At 33.8% G+C, this 19,444-nt stretch overlaps 1 protein-coding gene across 11 annotated transcripts in view; it reads left to right on the forward strand.

Moving 5' to 3' along the window:
- Positions 1-19,444, forward strand: part of SGCZ (sarcoglycan zeta) — a 360,204-nt gene that overhangs the window by 105,796 nt on the left and 234,964 nt on the right. The window lies entirely within an intron of this gene.

Below are 19,444 nucleotides of genomic sequence, written 5' to 3' on the forward strand. Positions count from 1 at the left end.
CCAGATTTCATCTTTCTTCTTTCTCAAGATACTTACTTGTGTGTTTAATTATTTATTTGCTTCTAAACTACCAAGATCTCCTGCCTTCTTTTCATCTGCTGATCATGAAAGAAACTGACATCTTAACGGTAGCTACCTGTAAAGGGACCCACAGAGAGAAAGGAGTTAAATGCTAAACTGAAAAAGTGTGTTTTGCTGTTTTCTCTATCTTAGTGAAGTGATAACTATCAGTAAGAATTGCTCAAGGTAATAACACCCTCCACTATTCCCTGACTGTGTGCATAGAGTGATGCTTCTCAGTTTTGTGTTTGTTGTTATTCTGAGATGATAGCTGGAAGATGAAGTGCTCCTAACGTGAAAGCAAACTTGCTTCCAAGATGAGGCTGAAAGCAGCCTCCTTGTGGTATGCCCCTACGCAACCATTACCTCACTGCAAATCTGCATTTAATGTCTTTGGTCTCTTCTCTGGCTGTAGTATGCTGTCTTTTGGGTCATAATAGGGCACACCATATGGAGGAAAGCAAAGTACTATTCTTCTACAATTTCTTTACTTTTTGATGTACTTTAATTTCAGGAAATAAACTAAGTAGCTGTCAAGCTACAAATTCATTTTATGTTGTCTCCTAGGCTTACTTGATTTTTCTTGAAGAGATGGGATTGGGAAAAGCACTGGTGTGCAGGCCAGCACAGGCTGCATGCAGTATTTTAATTTGCGATGACTTGCATCTAGATATGTGAGCTTAAAGAACTTTTTCCATCAAATAGCTGGATTATGGAAACAGAAGAAACTAGCTGCCTTCTGTGTTTGTTCCCCAACCCCCACAGAATTGTTCTGAAATAACTGTATGTAGTGATGGATCTCCCTAAAAGGCACCAGATCACCCAGAATCTTTCTTCTTTGTTTATACTGGCAGAGTATGGCCATTATATGGCATGGCCAATACAGCAAGGACACCTGTAGAACAGTAGCTTATTGGTTACTGTTCCTCTTGCTTAACCCACAAGCTTACTGTTTTTGAATATTCATGTCTTAGAAAGAAGATGGATGCTTCTTTCTGTTCTTGAGGTAATGGTATCTCAAATTACAAGTAACCTTTTTGGTACAGTTGCAGCAGACTTTTTAGGTCAGTTACGTCAGAGACACTAACAACTGCAGCTCTTATGGTGAAAATGACATCTATTAAATATGAAAGAACAGTTCTGGTACACTTAGTAGTAAAAGTAATACATTTCAGAGGAAAAAAATGTATTAGAAAAACCACATGCAATGCTTAGCCTTCAAATTTTCTTCTTGAAATTAAAAAGTTTAATTAATTAACCTTTATCAGTTGCTCATTGTGTTAGTGAATAAACTTTGTCATGTGGTGCTGTGCGAATTCTGTCTCCATAAACTGTTATAAATAGTTCCAGAGTTTAGTCACCTAAATCCAAACGGAAAGTGTTTGTTAGGATGAAATGGTGATGACCAAAATCTGGTGATAGAATATAGCAATGGTGCTACTGAATCATAATGATGGCCATTTTGTTAAACAGCACTAGTGACAAAATATGCAGTGATGAGTCACAAGATCACATTACTGCCATAGTCAGAAGTTGTAGTCATTTCAAAAACATATAGATTTAGTGACAAAAATCTTGAATTGCATGCTTGATGGCAATATGAAAGCAATCCATTAGGGGAAAAAAGAAGGAGCACTCGGCGAGCAAGTTAGCATAATTACAACTCCAGTGACAAAAAACAAGCCACCACATAACAGATCGCATTAGAGAAATCAATAGCTCTCATAAGTCACTGACAACCAGCATCTCCTAAGAATAATATTAAAGACCATTTCTAACTAATATTGTGTTATGGTTTGCTTATTCATCTTTTTATGTTACCGTGAAGCTGATGAATGGTGATTTAACGTAAATGATATTTGCTTGGTAGCATTCTTGATTGGCCAAATTTCTTTGCTATCTTTCTGGAATAAGCCAGCACAACTCTTGACTAATGGATCTGATTGAAATTCTGATGACACAATAACAAAAAGTTTAACTGTTGAGTAGAATCCATAATTTACCTTAAATAAATACTGATTGAAATACTAAGTTTAACATAGAATGCTTTTTATATGAATGAAAGTAAATCTAGGTAATGATTGTGAACACGTGTGTGAAATGATAACACAGAAACATTTGCACAGATTTTAGTGATGTGCTGTTAATTCTTGAAAGAATTCTGGCTTAATTAAATTAAAACTATTCAGTTTTAATTTAATTTAATTTAATTAATCCCTCTGTGGGTGTTCCTGCACTGAAGAAATCTCAGTCAAGACACAGAACTTCGTTTTAATGTAAACGATAAAAACACTGCCTTTTTCAGAATATAGGTTACAGATCTGTGGCACTCATTCCAGTGGATAGTGACTTGAAAGTGAAGACTGTTAGCAGCCTGTTTACCTGTGTTTACCTTTCTCTTCTCACTTTCCTTTTTCAACCTGTCTTCTTCTAACTTGCATTCATCTTCATTCTGATCTTATCTGTTCCTCCTCTCCAACCTTGCTAGTTACATTAGCATTACTACTTTTGAGGAGAGAGACAGATATTCTCATAAGGATTTTAACACCTACAAGTTTGACCTTTCAAAGTTGGTATTATGCTCTGTTTCTTGCTTCTTCATGCTTGTGATGCAAAATTCAAGAGTTGCTTCCTTTCTGCATTCTCTTGGCAGTAAGCACAATACTGTGCAAAAACAGAGCCTTAGCCACGTGTGCCTTTGTAAGCAGCTTATCAGAATTTGTGCATACAAACCAAGATCACAATAAATGCATACAATTTGAACAGCATATTATTTGCCTTTGTGCAAACACATCAGGTGAATTCTTTTCCTTGCTTAGACTAAACAAGTGCATTTGATAATTGTAAATTTCTATGGGGTTTGCACTGGTGAAATATAATTACTGTACAGCACAAACTGCTTCCACGGAAATGAAGGAAATGCTTTTCAGACACTACAACAAAAAATATTAGAAAGAAGAATAAAGTTGTGTATACAAATGTACTGATCAGATTTTGTTTTCATTTAAAGCTTTTGTTTTACTTTTGCTTAGAAATAGACTTTCAGTTCAAGCATTTTCTGGTGCAATAAAATACCTCATTCGGTGATTATGCCTGTAAAGGCCTGTAAGAATTTGAAGATTTATAAATATATATGCATAGATATACTTCCTACTGAAAGCATTTTTTAAAGCTTTCCTTATCTCTGACTTCCATTTGAAGTATTTGCCTTTGGAGTTTTTTTATAGCCAAAAATTGTTAATGAGGATTTTAACATTCTATTGATAGTGATAGGTGTTTATAAATTTTAAAGAATATGCAAGTTGGTCTTTCTCAGACTATGATTTTTCAGGGTCTAAAACAGTCTATCTTTAAAAATATGTATATTTATGGTTCACTATATTCCTTCATAAATAGCTATGGAAAATTACAGTAAAAAAAAAGGCAAAGTATTAAAAATTTCCCACTTTACTAAAGATAAATATTTCTTCAGTGAAGGAACAATGTTTTTAGCTGCCAAGGCAAGTTCTTCAATGATATAACATGCATAATTTGGCTCCCTCTTCAGTTTTATCTGTATAATTCATTCATCTCCATTGTAGGTATTTAAAATGCTGTATTTTTGTATAATGGTCAGGGAAATATGTAGTTCAGCCCCACACCATGTGCATCTCACTTGAGGATTAAGGTATCTGAGCAATAAACTAGCAGTAAACAAGAACATCTGTTCTTGAAGTCTCCATGACATCATCACTGGTGAACACTGCTTTGTTTGCAATGTTTCTTCCGTCCTCCACTTAAAATATTGCTAATTGTTTTGTAAAAATTAAATTTACTTTAACATTTCTAAGAAGGAGGGATTTTCTTTCCTCCACAATACAGTTTAGTTGAGAAAGAAATTATGATCTCTATGTGGAGTTCATTTTGGACCTTGACTTAACTTTTCTCTTAATTTATGTATGTCAATTTCCAATTATTTTTTTATTTTTTTAAGATTCTTCTTTTAGATATTTCTTTTCCACTAGAAATTTGATCTTGAAACTAACACAGTTCATAATGAATCAAAACCCTGTACCTAAACTTATAAGTCAGAAGAGTTCATAGATTTACTATCACTGGCCTGTGTAAGTTCTCAAATCCTCATGGTTTGTGTTGCTCTCTCTGTTTGTTAGTGTTGGGTAAGATTTGGATGCACAGCCCAGGTTTTTCACATATTTCCTATCTCTGCAATGATTAATAATTATAAAGTAGCTCTCATATTGCATTTTCTCTAGGATATGTATTAAAACAAAATATTTACTAAAAGGAAAGGAACTTGGCTAAAATGAATTAAAGAAAAATAAAAAATCTGTCACCCAGCCCAAGAAGATTAAAGGTACGAAAAGAAAACTTCTAATCATTTTGGCAATACCATAATAAATTGGTGTAAAAGGGATACTGAAATACTTGCCAGGGTACCATTTTCATTTGTGTTCACATGATTTAAAATTCATTTTCCCTTTTATCCTGCTCATAGCAGCTAAATTTGATTGATGAATGAAAACACATCTGTGTAGCAAGTGAACCAGTTCAGTCATAGTCACTCTAAGAAGGAAAGAGTGATGGAGAGTGGTGGTTGTGGTTGGTTTGTTTGTTTGTTTGAGGAAATATGCACTCTGTTTATTGATGTGTGGCTCTTTTCTAATTTTTATGTACAGTTTCTTACAACTTAATGTGTCTAGTATTCATGAAATTATCAGCTACAAAAATATTAGTTTTAACATGAATGAAAATGAAGATCATATAGTTTAGAATTATGTGTGTTAGCTGTGTTCAACTGCCAGTACAAAAGGCTCTCCATGAAATGGACTGATGAGAAAAAGCTCTCCAGTACTTGTTTCTGAAGAGACAGGAAGAAAATATAAGAATATGTACTTTATTTTTTTTCTTTTTTTTTTTTAAATGCCTTTAGTTTGTCCCTGGACAAGATGAGGGAATTGGCATAAATCAAAATGTATGAGAAATATGGCCAATTTTAATGATAAAATAGTGGTTGGTTGGTTGGTTGTTTCCCAAAGGTTGGAATAATGTTTCTAGTAGCAAAACTGATTTTACACTTTTAAAACAAAAAGATCCTGTAGATCCCTTACAATCCTAGAAGTCTTAATTTATCAAAGTAAATATGTAATGCCAGTGCAAAATTCTTGCATGCATACTGACTTTTGTACCTGAAATTGTAAATAAGTTTTTCTTTTATCTCTTCCTCCTATCTCCCAATGTTCTCTTGGTGTCAAAGTTACCTTCATATGATTATGTGGATGCTTGGTTTGGTTTTGTGGACTTTTCAATAAAAAATGGTATTTGAAAAAAAGCCTTAGGACAGCAGTGAAGAAAAAACCTTGCTGCTTCCACTGCCATCTCCATTTCAGCAAAGTATGGGTTTACTCCACAGCTATATGGTAGTGATAAGAATTTGAGCATGAAACAGTAATTCTTAAAATACTGAGATATTAAATTAATTACACTTACTGCAGCTGCTACCCAACATGATAATATGTTTTTTAAAAATATTAATTGGATTACAAAAGGAAAATGCATGCTGACTCTGGCCTTTTTATTTCTCGTACTCTGCGTGGTTTTATGTTTGGAAAGCTGCAGTCTGAAACTCCCTATGAAGTAGAGCTGTCTATCTGAGACCTCTTCTATCCACTGAAAATATTCAGACAGAGAATTCTTACTGCTCAGCAGGATTTGAAGGGCATTGCTTAGAAAAAGAATCTTTTAAATTTATCTAATTTCATGTTGAACTGAAGCCAGTTGAACTTGCAAAGATGGAAACATTCAGTAGTAGCTGATATTAGAAATTTTTTCTTTTGCCCTGATTTATTTAGAGTACAGATAAATATACTTAGTGAATCTGTAGATACAGTAATTTACTTGTTTTCCTTTATTTAGATTCAGTGCAGCAGGGTTCCAAAGGTGCTGGATATCCTCTAGTCCTAACAAAGTCAGCAGGAGCTGCAGGTGTTTTATACTGCTGGAAGTAGCGTCTTAATTGTTAAATGAAATGTATGTAGCAAGCCTATTTAAACAAATACAGCATGAGACAGTGTTTATCAGAGTCTGATAAAGAGACAGCTTGCCAAAAGTCTTATGCAGACTAAGGCTGTACATGAATGAGCTATACTAATCTATCATAATTCTGTCAGCTTCAGAGAAACTAATATATGAATTATCTTAGTTTGTACAGTTTGCAAAGAGCTAAAGAAATATTATACAGCTAAGAATTTGGATACAAATAGCTTAAGAAATTCTGCAGGCTTCTTGCCAAGAAAATATTTAGAAAATCTTTGAGATTTCCTATTCTATGTCTGTATTCAGCAGGTCAGGGTCATTTCTGCAAAGTATTTGAATTACTTTCTGCATTGAAAGTGTTCTGTACTTAAAAAAAAAAAAAAAAAAAAAAAAAAAAACCCTACATCCTACACTCAGTTCTTCCACCCATGGCATGTGTCGAGTTGCTTCTATAGACATGTAAGGCAAAAATAAGCTTCTGATCCTTTTTAGCATACTTTGCTGCACTGATCTGGCCATTCTGAAAAGGAAAAGCACATACTTTCTGTATGCTCATGGTACAGTTTTCTGATTTTTCTCAGGAACAGAGTGACAGGAGTTAAGTCACTTACTTAATGGTCTCTGCAAATAAAATGAGGACAGGTCTCAGCTGTGAATCCTCTCTGGCCTGCATTTTTGATGACATTTTTTTCTTGGGCATTGCAGTGAAAGTGAAAAGCTGACGACTGAAGTGGTTACAGAGTGAATGCTATTACTGGGGAAGGACAAAAGCAAAGTTGCATTGACTTTTATTTTCCATCTCCATGTTCAAATGAAAGTAAGAATTCTTTCTGCAGAAAGACTACCACTGATCTAAGTCTAGGGCTTCTTTCGAAGAGTTAATACCATTTAATTGAGTTCATACACAATTTAATGAAATCTTGCTAAGTTTTCCCAATAAACTTGCAGTCTTGCTGTTACTATATATTTCAAATATCAGGTATCAACATAGTAATTTCATGAGTAGATTTAAAAGTGTATACTCAACAATAGAAAAGGTTCTAAAAATATTTTCTAGCTGAATGTCTGCCTAAGTAAGGATTGGTTTTTCCTCTTCTGTGATGTTTCTATCCTTTACTTTAAAAAAGCAATGAAACATAAATCCTCCAATAACAATGATTTCACAATCAGTCTGTATAATCAATTTCCTTATTTCCTTGTTCCCTCCTTTAGAAATACTTTCCTAATGCCTATCCTGTACCTAAGCTCTATGTTCTATTTCTTTTGCTACTTTAATGCAAATATTGACAAGAGTTTAATTTTGTTTCTCCTTGCAATTTCTCTATATTTGAGGATTCTTGTTTGGTACCCTGTCTCATCTCTTCAATTCCATGTTGTCCATACAGGTACTCTCATTATAGCACAGTCGATTTGTGATTCCTGTGAGCTATACTAATGTACAAAAGTAACTATCAATATACTGTTGTTCCAGCAATTATACTATTCCTAATGCCCTACTAGGTAGCATCCAAGTTACATACATCTGTTTTGCTGTCAGCTGAAAGAGCAGTGGAGCAAAAAATGAAGATAAGATTCTTGCTTTCTCCCATAAATAACAACAACTCTCTCTCTCTCTGTATATATACTTATTGAACCAAAAAGTTTGCACAGAAGTTCTGAGTTACTTACAACCTGATGGCAAGATGTTATAGTGCATTTCTTCTTCAGCTCGATTCTCAGATAGTTACCTAGAGACATTTCAAAAATCCTCTGTGGTCCTGCCTTAGGAAGACACAAAAAATATCCAAGTTCCTGGCATAAATCAATCTGATGGGAACGTTATCGCAAATAACCATATCATAACAGACCATATGTTGAAGTTTCTGCAGTGTTTGTAGCTTTCTAACAGGCATTACTTCCTCAGTGTTTGCAAGATAAAAATGTGATAAACCTTATGTATGCTGGTTTGAGTCTGGTAATAATTATATTTGTGAATTTTCCCAAGGAGAGTGTTTACCAATTTCATGGAAATATGTTTTTTATCACAATGGAAAGACTTGCCTTTAGTGAAAGAGGAGTTGAGGGGAAAGGGGAAATGAAAAATAAAACAGAATTTTCTGTGCTGCTGTACTAATTGGCTTTTCTCTTTGTTTTATTGTAGGTAGTATTTTCCAGAGCTTAAATACAAATCTAACACTCCTTTTTCGTATATAATTTTTGTCACTTTTCTAGAAATCTACTTCCGCAATATTTCTAATTTGACTTTATAGCTTGTACTTATTTGTAGAGGCCACAGAAGAGGATTTTCTTGGGTGATTAAAAAAAAAATCACCCTAAAAAGTATACATGTGGCAAAGATGAATTTGTATTGGATCAGGTTATTCTATTGCTTTCTAATTCAAACAAAGAAAAAAAACACAACTGACAACTGCTGTGCATCTGTTTAGCAAATATTTAGTCACCATTTGTTTAACCAAAGTTGAGAGAAAATAAAGCCCGAAAATTGGTATGTATCAGTATTCAGAATGGACAATTCACTCTCTTCCTAAATTTGATTTATCAGCTATTCTTAACATGCATGTATGTAGGAAAAACAGAATAGTCCTCACTAGACTGTTGCAAGGAAGTTGCCCGCGGTTGGGTTCTCTGATATTTCATTAGTTTTCAGCAGTTTGATCACTTCTTTTTCTGATTTACTTTTTTTTTTTTTTTTTTTAATTAAAATTGTGATGCTCTCTTAGCTGTTGAAAGTTAAAAAACATACCCAGGCAGTTTGCTACTTTCAGTTTCTTGACTTCTGTGTGATAGGAAAAAGAAACACCAGTTGCTCTGTCACATTTTCTATTCCCTAAATGATTTCAAGGTCATATTCCTTCTAGTCTACCATGATACTCTGCTGGGCCGTGATATATTACAGAAGGAATGATCTCGGTAGCAGAAAGGGGGAAAAGCACATAAATTGGCATACAGCTTTGTCATTCGTTTTCACCACATTTGCTTAAATAACTGTTTCTATAGAGCATTGCTTGCTGGAGTTCTTTTTCTCATTCTGGTGGAAGCAGACTTGTGTCCTGGTTACCGTGGGCCTGGGCTAATGGTGGCCCTTGCAGGAGACGAAGCTGGCTCCTTGGGTGGCAGCTATGCTACTGCCCAAACTGAACCAAACACTGTTACCTCCTTCTATGGACAAGAGTATAACCCCCAAGCTCTTCTAAATTAAATTTAGTTGGATCTTCTCAGAGTTAAAGTTAATTCCTATGTTTAGGAGGTATGATATCTTTTCCATTTCCATACATTTTCCTTTTGACTGGAACAAATTATGTTGTTCTCACTGCAAAGAGAGATGAAAGCAATGTCAGGGCTATCATCCAAGGAGGAATTCAATTCTTACCTTTTCTATTATGTAAATGTGAAGCAGAACTATTATCTCTTTGATGGAAGCTGTACTTATTGAACATAAAGTAATACAGTTCAAGAGAAATCACTAATGATTTTATATATAAGTAGTGGTAGGGAAAATAACTTATTGGCAAAATATGGCTTACTAAAAGATGATTCTCACCTTCACACAGAAGCATAGTTATTATTATTACACACTAAAATAAATTCCTTTATATCCTCTTTCTTCAGATTGTTTCAGTTTTAAACCTAATTGTTCACCTTGTCTAGCAGATATGCATCTGTCTTGTGGATTATTTCTTGAAAACCTAATGTTACATACATATAAATAAGGATTGCTCTAACATTAAGGTTTCTAGATTGAAGTTTTAGGTAGCTAAATGTATTTCTTATTGTTTATGCAGCATCTTTGCCTTTCCACTTCATGCTATGACTCTTTGGATTTGTTGCGCTCTTAACTTTGCTAGTATAATTGTTATATACTTTAGATCATCTGCTATATACACCTAAATATTGACAAACAGAAAAAGAGACTAAATGTTTACTGGGGAGTACTTATTATTTTTTGTAAAGCATTGTATTCAACTTTCCAGAAGTTGATATTTATAAAAATAGATAGGAGAGAGTTGGATAATATTTGATCATTCTCACCATTTTATTTCTTCTTGGAGCCTGGGTTAGCCCAATTTGCTGAAAATATGCACAAACAGTCTTAAACTAAATACCTGTATCTAGCCTGGAAATTATATACTTATCTCATTTGAGGAAGAGTAGAAAATATCTGCCAAGTAAAGCCTCATGGTTGTTTTTTTGTTTGTTCCCCCCCCCCCTCCCCCCCCCCCCCCCTTCTTTTTTTCCAAATTCCTTAATAATCAGAATTTCTGTTACGACAGTAGGAATAATTTAATGTAAAGTAGAGCAGAAATAATAGAAATTATAGAGAGGTTATTCTGTTTTGTTTATGTGCTTGATTTTTTTTAAAAAAGAAACAAACACAACTGTATGGCTTGAATGCAAAGGATCAGGGAGTTTAATTCAATTTTTGACCCTCAATCAAGAGAAGGAAAATTAGGACTCTGAAAAGAAGGTGGTAATATTTAGGTAGTAATTTCTAGTAATACTTAGCATTATTCCTGCACTTAGGGACAGGAGAAAAAAAAAAATTGGTTTGTTCTAATCCTAAATTTGTCACCTCTATCAGTCTTCCAACCTAATCTGAAGCCAAGAGTCTTTGAGAATCACTGTCCACTTCTCTTTAATGACTTCTCTTTAATTAACTATGTAATGACAAAAAAGAAATTCTTGTTCTTCTTTTGATCCTACAGCACTGACAGTCAATAATCTTTTCAAGAATGGAAATTAGTTTTCAGAAAATGAATGTGTATACTTTAATTTTTGCTTCAGACGATGTCTAAGGAAAGTGATGAGAGAAATTAATTTCATTGTAGGTGGCCAGTACTTTAATAAATAAACTCCTGCAGTTATTTCCCTTTGAAACTGAACAACATCTAACTTTCTGAAGAGTGGAGGAAGACATTTCAAACAAATCAAGTGTATACGATGAGTAGTATGAATTTCTCACATCTCCTTCTTATAAGCATGGATAGCTCCTTTCTTCTAACAACTTTGATTCTGTTCATTTAGGAAGTGTGTGGTATCTCAAAGCAAATTTCATTCCTTTTCAAATACTTCTCTTTTTTTTATACTCTTAAAACAAAACAAAACTGGCATCTCCCGAGGTTTATCCATTTCCTTACACAACCCTGGTTGTATATATTATTGCTCATAAAATATTATGCACATAGGAAGAAAAAAAAAATCCTTTTGTTACTACCTCATGCATAGAGGTCCACAGTTGTCCCAAGCCTGCTATTTCTCATTGTGCTTATGCTTATGATTAAGCTGTGCATGATGTTACAGTTGTGACAAGTATAGCACTTTAGAGATATAACACTTGGAAGAAATCCAGTAGTATAATTGAATATGCTGCAAATGAAAATAGTTGTTCATAATGTGACCAAGTACCTTTGCAAGCATGTGATGTGTTTTTTTTGTTATGAATAACTATTTTCTAACCATACAGCTTTTTTTATGCCAGCATTTTTCTTTTTTTTTTTTTTTTCCAGTTCATATGTAAAGATGATTTTTTTGGGCCCAACATTGGACAAAGAGTATGCAGTCAGGAAAGACACTGCAGCAATATCCTCATGTTATAGCAATGCAGAAGTCCATCTGAAGTCTGTATGGAATATGTAATAAGTGTGACCACTGTTAGGTGTTGGTGGAGAAAACAGAGAAAATCACAGAAAGCTGTAAGAAAAATAAAAGAGGAGATATTATTTAGATAAAAACTAAGTATATTAAACTGTTTTTCTGTCATTCTAAGAGCACAATGACTGGCTTCCCAGTATGCTTTTAATGCATGAGGCTTACTGCAAAGCATGGGCCAGATTATTAATAAAAATTAGGAGAGTCAGATGGCCGGTTCACCCATTTCCACTGTCTTAAATATGATATGATGGGACTACTAGTGGAGAGAAAATGATTACAGAAATGAGACCAAATGCAGAATCACCCTTTTCATTAATTTTCCTCCAACTTAGTCTTTTTTCTTCTCCTCTGATGGGTGGATCCCAGATTTCCATGCATCCAATTCTTCATCTCTTAAGAAGAGAGTCTGAAGTCAATAGTGTACAAATACAAAGATTATTTTATACTTTATGTCAATGTAGTCCAAAAGTAAGAACATGATGTTCAGAAAGCTAAGGAATTATTTTCCAGTGTATTTGAAAATAATAAGGTTTATCTATATTGTAGTATTGCATGAATTAGAATTTAAAATATACCAATGTCTCTGAAAATTTTCAGTGATTTTATGACATTATATATATATTTTTTCCTTTTAAATTTTTAAATTTTTTTTTTTTTCTTTTTTAAAGTAGTCTCACAGGATCAAATAGTTATATCATCTCACCTAAACCTTTGACATTTATACTTATTACTTTAAGTGGAAAAAAGTGTTGTATGCAAATTTAATCCAGTTCATACATTTGCATATGAAATGTTTCTTGCAATTCAGATAAACATAACATCTACCTATGAAACAGTAGAGGATATGGCTGTATGTTTGCTTAGAACAAAATATCTGATAGGCATGGATACATGAAAGTGAAATCATGTTGTTTACGACAAGGAACTTCCGGAAAATATTTTTAATTAATTTCTGCTCTATCTGTAAAGGAACATCTGTTCTTATTTGGAAGCACTGAAGGCCTATAGACCATGTAACCCTGATTATTTCTATGCCAGTTAGTATTCTTGCAATGAGAGCAAGATCAGAAGCTTCCTATCTATTGCATGTTGCTGTGAAAGGGAAGTGTGGAATGGACTACTGCCTCATACCAGTTGACCTATATTTAGGAACTCGAGGATCAGGATGTTATGTGCTGGCACAGTGCTCTAAAACAACAATAAAAAAACTCCGCAAGGTGAAAGAAGACACTTGTTTCCTAAAGCAAAAGGAAAGAGAGATGAATTGTTAGTGTCCCAACTTACTCTCTGCTTTAATCTTGAGTGGTGAAACTAGATACTTCCAATTGCCCACAGCAGACTAAAATTTTATTACTCTTCTGTATCAATCTTTTGCATGTAACAGAAAAAACTTGAATAAAATGTGCCTTAGGTTTTAGTCTTTAGGTTCCTGCATAGACTACAGCTAACTAAACAGGTCTGATGTTTCAGCTTAGTGAATATCTATAAGCACAGATTTCATTCTAATTTTGCTAGATACAAGGAAGCGTGCTTTTGAGAGCCATCTAGCATGACTAAAAAAATGCATAATCCTTTGAATGTCCTATTTCACATCCCATGCCTAATAATTATCGCTGCTTCATGTTGAGTATGTATGCCATTTGCAAGTATATGCATCGGATAATTGCAATTTGAGTTATAACTACAGGTTTAGATTTTCTGCTCTCTGCTGGTAATGCAAGGATTCATTCAACCACTGGACAAATGTCAATATCATAGGAATGAACACCTTACATGATTCTGGAAAAACATTTGAGAGAGTTGTTAATCTAATCAGTATGCCTCCAGCAAGAGTTAGCTCTCTGTAACAACTTTCTGGTTGTGTGTTCATTCATCTTTCTAATTAAAAAGTATTATCTGCAACCAAATAACAGGGAGAGGTTTAATCCCAAATCTTTGAAGATATTTTTTAGCATCTTCCCTCTCATGTTGCATTGGCTTCTTATATAGGATTCTACTTTGGTGTAAGCATTTTAGAAAAAGCATATTGTGGCAAACTGCCTTGGCTTTACTTTATGAAAAAGCCAGTTTCTTAAATTAGATACTGTTTTGCTTCTGAATATGATTAAAGAGTTTTCTCTCTTGTAGGCAGAACAGGGATTGCAATCTGACAGTCACATCCTAGAGGAACTCCTTAATTATCTTTTCCTGTTTTCTTTCATTGTCTATTTTGTTTCTGATTTTCCTCTAAGCAAACAAAAAACAAACCTGATCTCTTGATTCCTTTGTACATTTCACCTAAATGAGTAAGTAGAAGCGTGCTATTATGTTTTACTACATGGTTTTGGTAGGTAAGATAATTGGTAGTTTTACAGTTTGACAGACGTTATTCCTTTACAGCCAGCCAGCAAAGAGATCATAAAGGCCTTGTACATGAATGTTTTAAGAACTGAGAAAACTATGGGCTTTGGGTTCGTGCCACTGCACAACAAATTTTGACTACATATGTGATGCAGAATTTTATTTTTTTCTGCATATGCAGTATACAGACATTGTGTTTATGTACATTGGCAGCTTTGTAAGGGAACTCCAGCAAAATTGCAAAGCAATGAGAATTTACATTTGATTGTGACAAGTTTTAATAAAATATTTAATTTTTATGCATCTCTAGTGAAAGCTATAAAATAAAAGAACAGATTTAGGCGATTGTGTAAAATGTGGTTTATAATGAAATTCTTACTTGATGTTAACATTAATCATAGAAAAACCTAGTAAGAGGTTGAATTGTTTCTTCTCTTTGAGATGAGCTAGATAGCTCTTATAACTGTTAATAATGTGCTTTAACAAGCTGGTGTATAATATATTAACAAACTTTTATGGGTACAAGATTTTGCAGGGAGTAGAGTGGGAATAAAACACCAAAAATCTCCTATTTGGCAAGCTTCAAGGACTGGTATTCAGATAGGTAATTCAAAGTGATCACCTACCAGGTTGCTATTTCAGTTTTCATTTTAAAAGAAAATTTTGTTTGTTTGCTTACTTTTATATAAATCAGAACAGAGAGGATGATGGAGTTCTTTTCTGGATATTCTAAAACATTTATGGAAGAACTGGAAGACCTAAATTCAAGTCCCCTTTCTGTCTGATTCACAGTGAGGATTCAAATCAGATTTTCTTGTCCTAAAGTGTTAACTATTGGGTAAAGGTTGGTAAGAACAATGGCTTTATCAGTCTAGCTAGCTGTTCAAAAACTTACTCCGAGTTAATAAATGCAAATCAAATCCACAAATAGCTTCTGGCTAAGAACAAATGAACATTCTTTGTGAATTAATCTAATATAACTAGAACAGCATCTCATAATGTTATTTTTATAGACCTTTTATATAGTAAAATACATTTTAAAATGTTATTAAACTTGCTTTGGATATCTCATTACTTCTATTTGCTGCTAGTGATAAGAAATATCAGTGTCATTATTGTTCTATTCTTAAGAAAATGTTATTTATATGAACAACATAGTTCTCTGTTTGTATGAATAGCTAAGCATATTTTATAGCACTACTACTTCTAATTTGGCAAACATATGACCTGGTATACTGTAGGACAGAACAGATTACATGTGAAGAATTGGGAGCCGTGTAATGTGGCAACAGGCAAAGTATCATTTGGTTAAAGAAAGGGTCAGCAGTAATAGGAAATAAAACAATTCTAAAGGGAGATGAGAATCATAAAACTGTATATATCTTTCAGTACGCACACATTTTGATATAAGAAACACTGGGTTTTACTGTTAAAAAAATGTTTGAAACATTCTGTACTTAAAATTATCACATTTTCTTTAAGAACTTTTTCATTCAAACACTTCAGTGATCTTTAATACTTTTAGTTTAAGAGAATAAAACCTCTATATACTATGAAAGAATATGAAACAGTAAATTATTCATGCCTTTAAAAAGGTAATGCTTTGCCCTTCATTTTCTAGTGTCAAAAAAGTCGTGCTACATTAGTTTCATACCACAGTGGAATAAGGGCATGCAGTGAGAAATCCTGCTAATAAATTGCCATGTAGAGAGCTAGAATTAATTTGAATATCCAAATGTGAAAGAATTTTATTTTGCTTTTTAATTTTTTTTAACACTGTACTGAAATACTTTATTAAAAAAAGAGCCTGTTAGCTAAACACATCAAATCTTAAGCTTAACATAACATAAGCAAGGGTGTTTCATCCTTGCCCCTATAAAATTATTTATTTTTAAGATTTGAATTTTCTATTCAAAGTCCCAAACAAGGTTTTTCATTGTTGTTGTTATATGTTTTCTTATTGTGTGAATAAATGGGAATTCTTCTAGACGAGGTGAAATATGTCACTTAATTTGAGTTTATGTAGTTTTGTTTGTTTGGTTTGGTTTTACTCTCCACTTAGATATAGGAGTTCAGACTTAAAAAAACAAAATTGAGTTAGTCTACAAAATGTATATTAATATAACACAGACTGTATTAGTGTCATCCTTTATTTTATTTCAGTTAGTAGAAAGCCGTATTTTCTGCAAAAGGATTACTTGAAAATATTATTACATTAATAAAATTTAATGCTAAAATTTGAGCAACTGATAGATGCACTCTACTTCAGTGATGAGCTGGTTATCTGGCCATATCTTCACCTTAGCTTGTGTTAGCCATGATGAGGGCATTCCTGATTTTTTCAGTAAAAATCGGCATACTTAGTCCTTTTTTTTTTTTTTCCCCTTTTTTTCTTTTTTTTTCGACATTTAAGGGAGATTATTGCAGTCCTGATCTATTAGGTTGTTCTAAAGCTACTTATTTATATTAATATTAATAGTTTCTCTCATACTGTGCTAAGTATGTAGCATTGCTGAGCAGAGACTGTGACTTTCTTGCATTGGAACTTAGTTAATCTCCTTCCCTTTGACTCTCTCTGCAAGGAGTGTTTCCTTTCTTGCTGAATGCATGTGACTGTAATTTCACTATTGATCTTTGGTGAAATAATTTCTAATAAGTACAAGAGAGAAATACTTGGGATGGAAAATAAGGAGTATGATCAGCAGAGGGATGGGGTTTTGATTTTTTTCTATTCACTTGTTTTTGCCAGCTGTTTAATACCACTTTTGCCTACAGATTAAATAGCTTACTTTGTTGAAATTTTAATAAATTCCCAAAATGTAAAACAAACAAACAAACAAACAAAAAAGGCAACAGACACTTTTATGACACCTTTCTGTTATGAGGAAAAATATATTCAGTGCAATAGAGTGCAATAGCTTTTGGACTTTCAGGACCAAATGAAAATCAGTGGGTTTTTTTTGTTGTTTTTTTTGTTTTGCTTTGTTTTGTTTTTTAATTAAACAATAAGATACAGCAGTAGGGTAGCTGCTTCAAGACAGTCTTCACAGCTGGGGTGGAAAGATGTGCATGCAAGCATTTCTGTATTGAATGATTAAAAATTCCATGGAAATCTCTGATCTTGGTAACAAAAGGAACTGAAGTTCAAAGTATGAAGTGCCAGATGATAAAATTTAGTTTAAATTTTCACACTAAACTGCCTACCAAACACATTTCAGAAAGCTCAGACTACTGTCTCACTTCCATTTTGTCCTCCACGGCAGTTTTTTTACACACTTCAGATAACAGCCTATGGTGTTCTACATCCACGCATACAAATTTACAGCTCTCTTGTCTTTCTACTAAAGAACATTTTCCTTGCTATGGATTCATGGAGAATGACACAACTGATATTCATAACATTTCTATGACCTGCTGCATTCAGAGAGACAAGTGAGGGAATTGTGCTATTCCCTACAGCAGGGAAAAGAGCCAGAACCTGAATCTCCCTGTTCCCCCGTAAAAGTGAGTTGGCATCTAGGCTGACTAGTCAGTCACATTTCTGCCTTGTTTAAAGACAAGATAACTTATCTTTTCCCTCAAATCAGACCTGTGATTTAGGGTTATTTTAGGTAAATGAAGGGTATACTTATTTTAGACTTCTTTCTGAAGAACAAGGTGATCTGATCTCCCACCTAGTGAATAATTTAACCAATGCAAGAGATAGTAGTGGCCTCCTCATTCCCACAGTTTCTTCAAAAATCACGGTCAGCTGTGCAGAAATTCAGGCACAGCTAGCCACTTAGATGATTAATTCATTTTATGAGAGGTGTCTAACCTATTCTTGAGTTAGATGTTTTAGCCTGGGGGTAATGAATTTCAGAAGGAATGGTGGTTATTCCCAAACATAGCATGCTGTCCCTGTGGGGCTTCCCCTTAGAGGCTTGTATTTTGCTGTTCAGTACCACTGAAATCTAGGGCCTGATTCCAAGTTTAGTTCAAACGATATAGCTTGCTGCAATTCTGTTTATATCAGCAACCACATACCCTTTTGAAATCGAGACATGTTACTACCTGTCAGATGTTTAACACTGAATAATGCAGCAGAATTGTAAGTTATATGCTACAAAAGTGAGCATGATGTAAATTCAGTGTCAAGCTCTGTATTGATTACAAACCTATACTTGGATAATTACTGCTGATTAAGAGGGCATTTTGCCATAAGAATGGTACTTCTAAAGTAGCCCTAAATTGGAGTCGCAGAATAAATGAGGAGCCAAAATGCTTCCACCATATGCATAGTAAAATGTTTTTGTGTGTGTGTGTGTGTGTGTTGTTTGTTTTCTTTTTACAGATATGAGTTTATTTCTTGCATAACATACAAATTAGCTGTGAACACTTCATGATACAGATAGTCATCTTTGTCTCTCCTTCCTCCAGCCCCAGTAAAGACGTAGTGCCACATCATGTATTGCATCTTAATAATTTGCATTGACACATTGAAATAAATGTAGAAAATGTTGCATTACATTAAAGTTCTAATTCAAAATGAAAGAATCACACAAAATGTCAGAAAATCATAAAACATCTTTTTTTTTCTAAAAAAAGAAAAGCCACCAGAGTTATATACTTTTGTTTTAGTAGCATTTTTAATTGTGTGACTCTTGTTTTGTTTTGGTAGTTCATGTTGTAGACTTTAAGGAGTCCTAATAGTAGTTTAGTTGCTTTTCTTTTTCCCCACAGATTTTATGGTATGGTAATTATTTCCACATTTGGTAATTGTCCAGAACATTAACTTAATATATAGAGATGTATTGCTGTTATGCTTTCAACTTGATTGCATGTATTTCCCCATTTCTAATTCCTGCCCTGAGAAATTGCCTCTTCGCAATGTAGATCAGGAATTCTTACTTTGTCAGTAGCTCTCACAGCCTCTTTCCTACTTGGTATTATGTTACTGGATATATATGTATATATATTCTGCTTTTCAGTGTCTAAAATGCTGAGAAAAGATCCTCAGCTGTTGTCCCAGGAGCCTTGCATGAGAATGCCCCTACAAACTCAGCCACACATTTCCTTTTAATACTTTTTTGATAACTTTTCAGCATCAGTTTGTCTACAGTGATAAAAAAAAATGGAGTTACCAGGGTTATCTTGTGATTTTGAGGCCAGGAGATAACTTTTCTGTGGAAGGTGTATTTTAATCTGCACTGTGAGTGCAAAACCCTTGTACTCCTAGGGGAAAAAGCTGTATAAAATAACCAAAGGAAAGAGATAACTAACTGTACAGTGATGGCATTTCAAAGAAGCTCTTTATTGTGGAGCTTGATGAAATCTGAAATACTGTTTTACAGTATCTTGCCAAAAATCAAATCAGTTTCTT

The sequence above is a fragment of the Gallus gallus genome, chromosome 4 (assembly GCF_016699485.2).
Source record: "Gallus gallus isolate bGalGal1 chromosome 4, bGalGal1.mat.broiler.GRCg7b, whole genome shotgun sequence".
In the NCBI taxonomy this organism is placed as follows: Eukaryota; Metazoa; Chordata; class Aves; order Galliformes; family Phasianidae; genus Gallus; species Gallus gallus.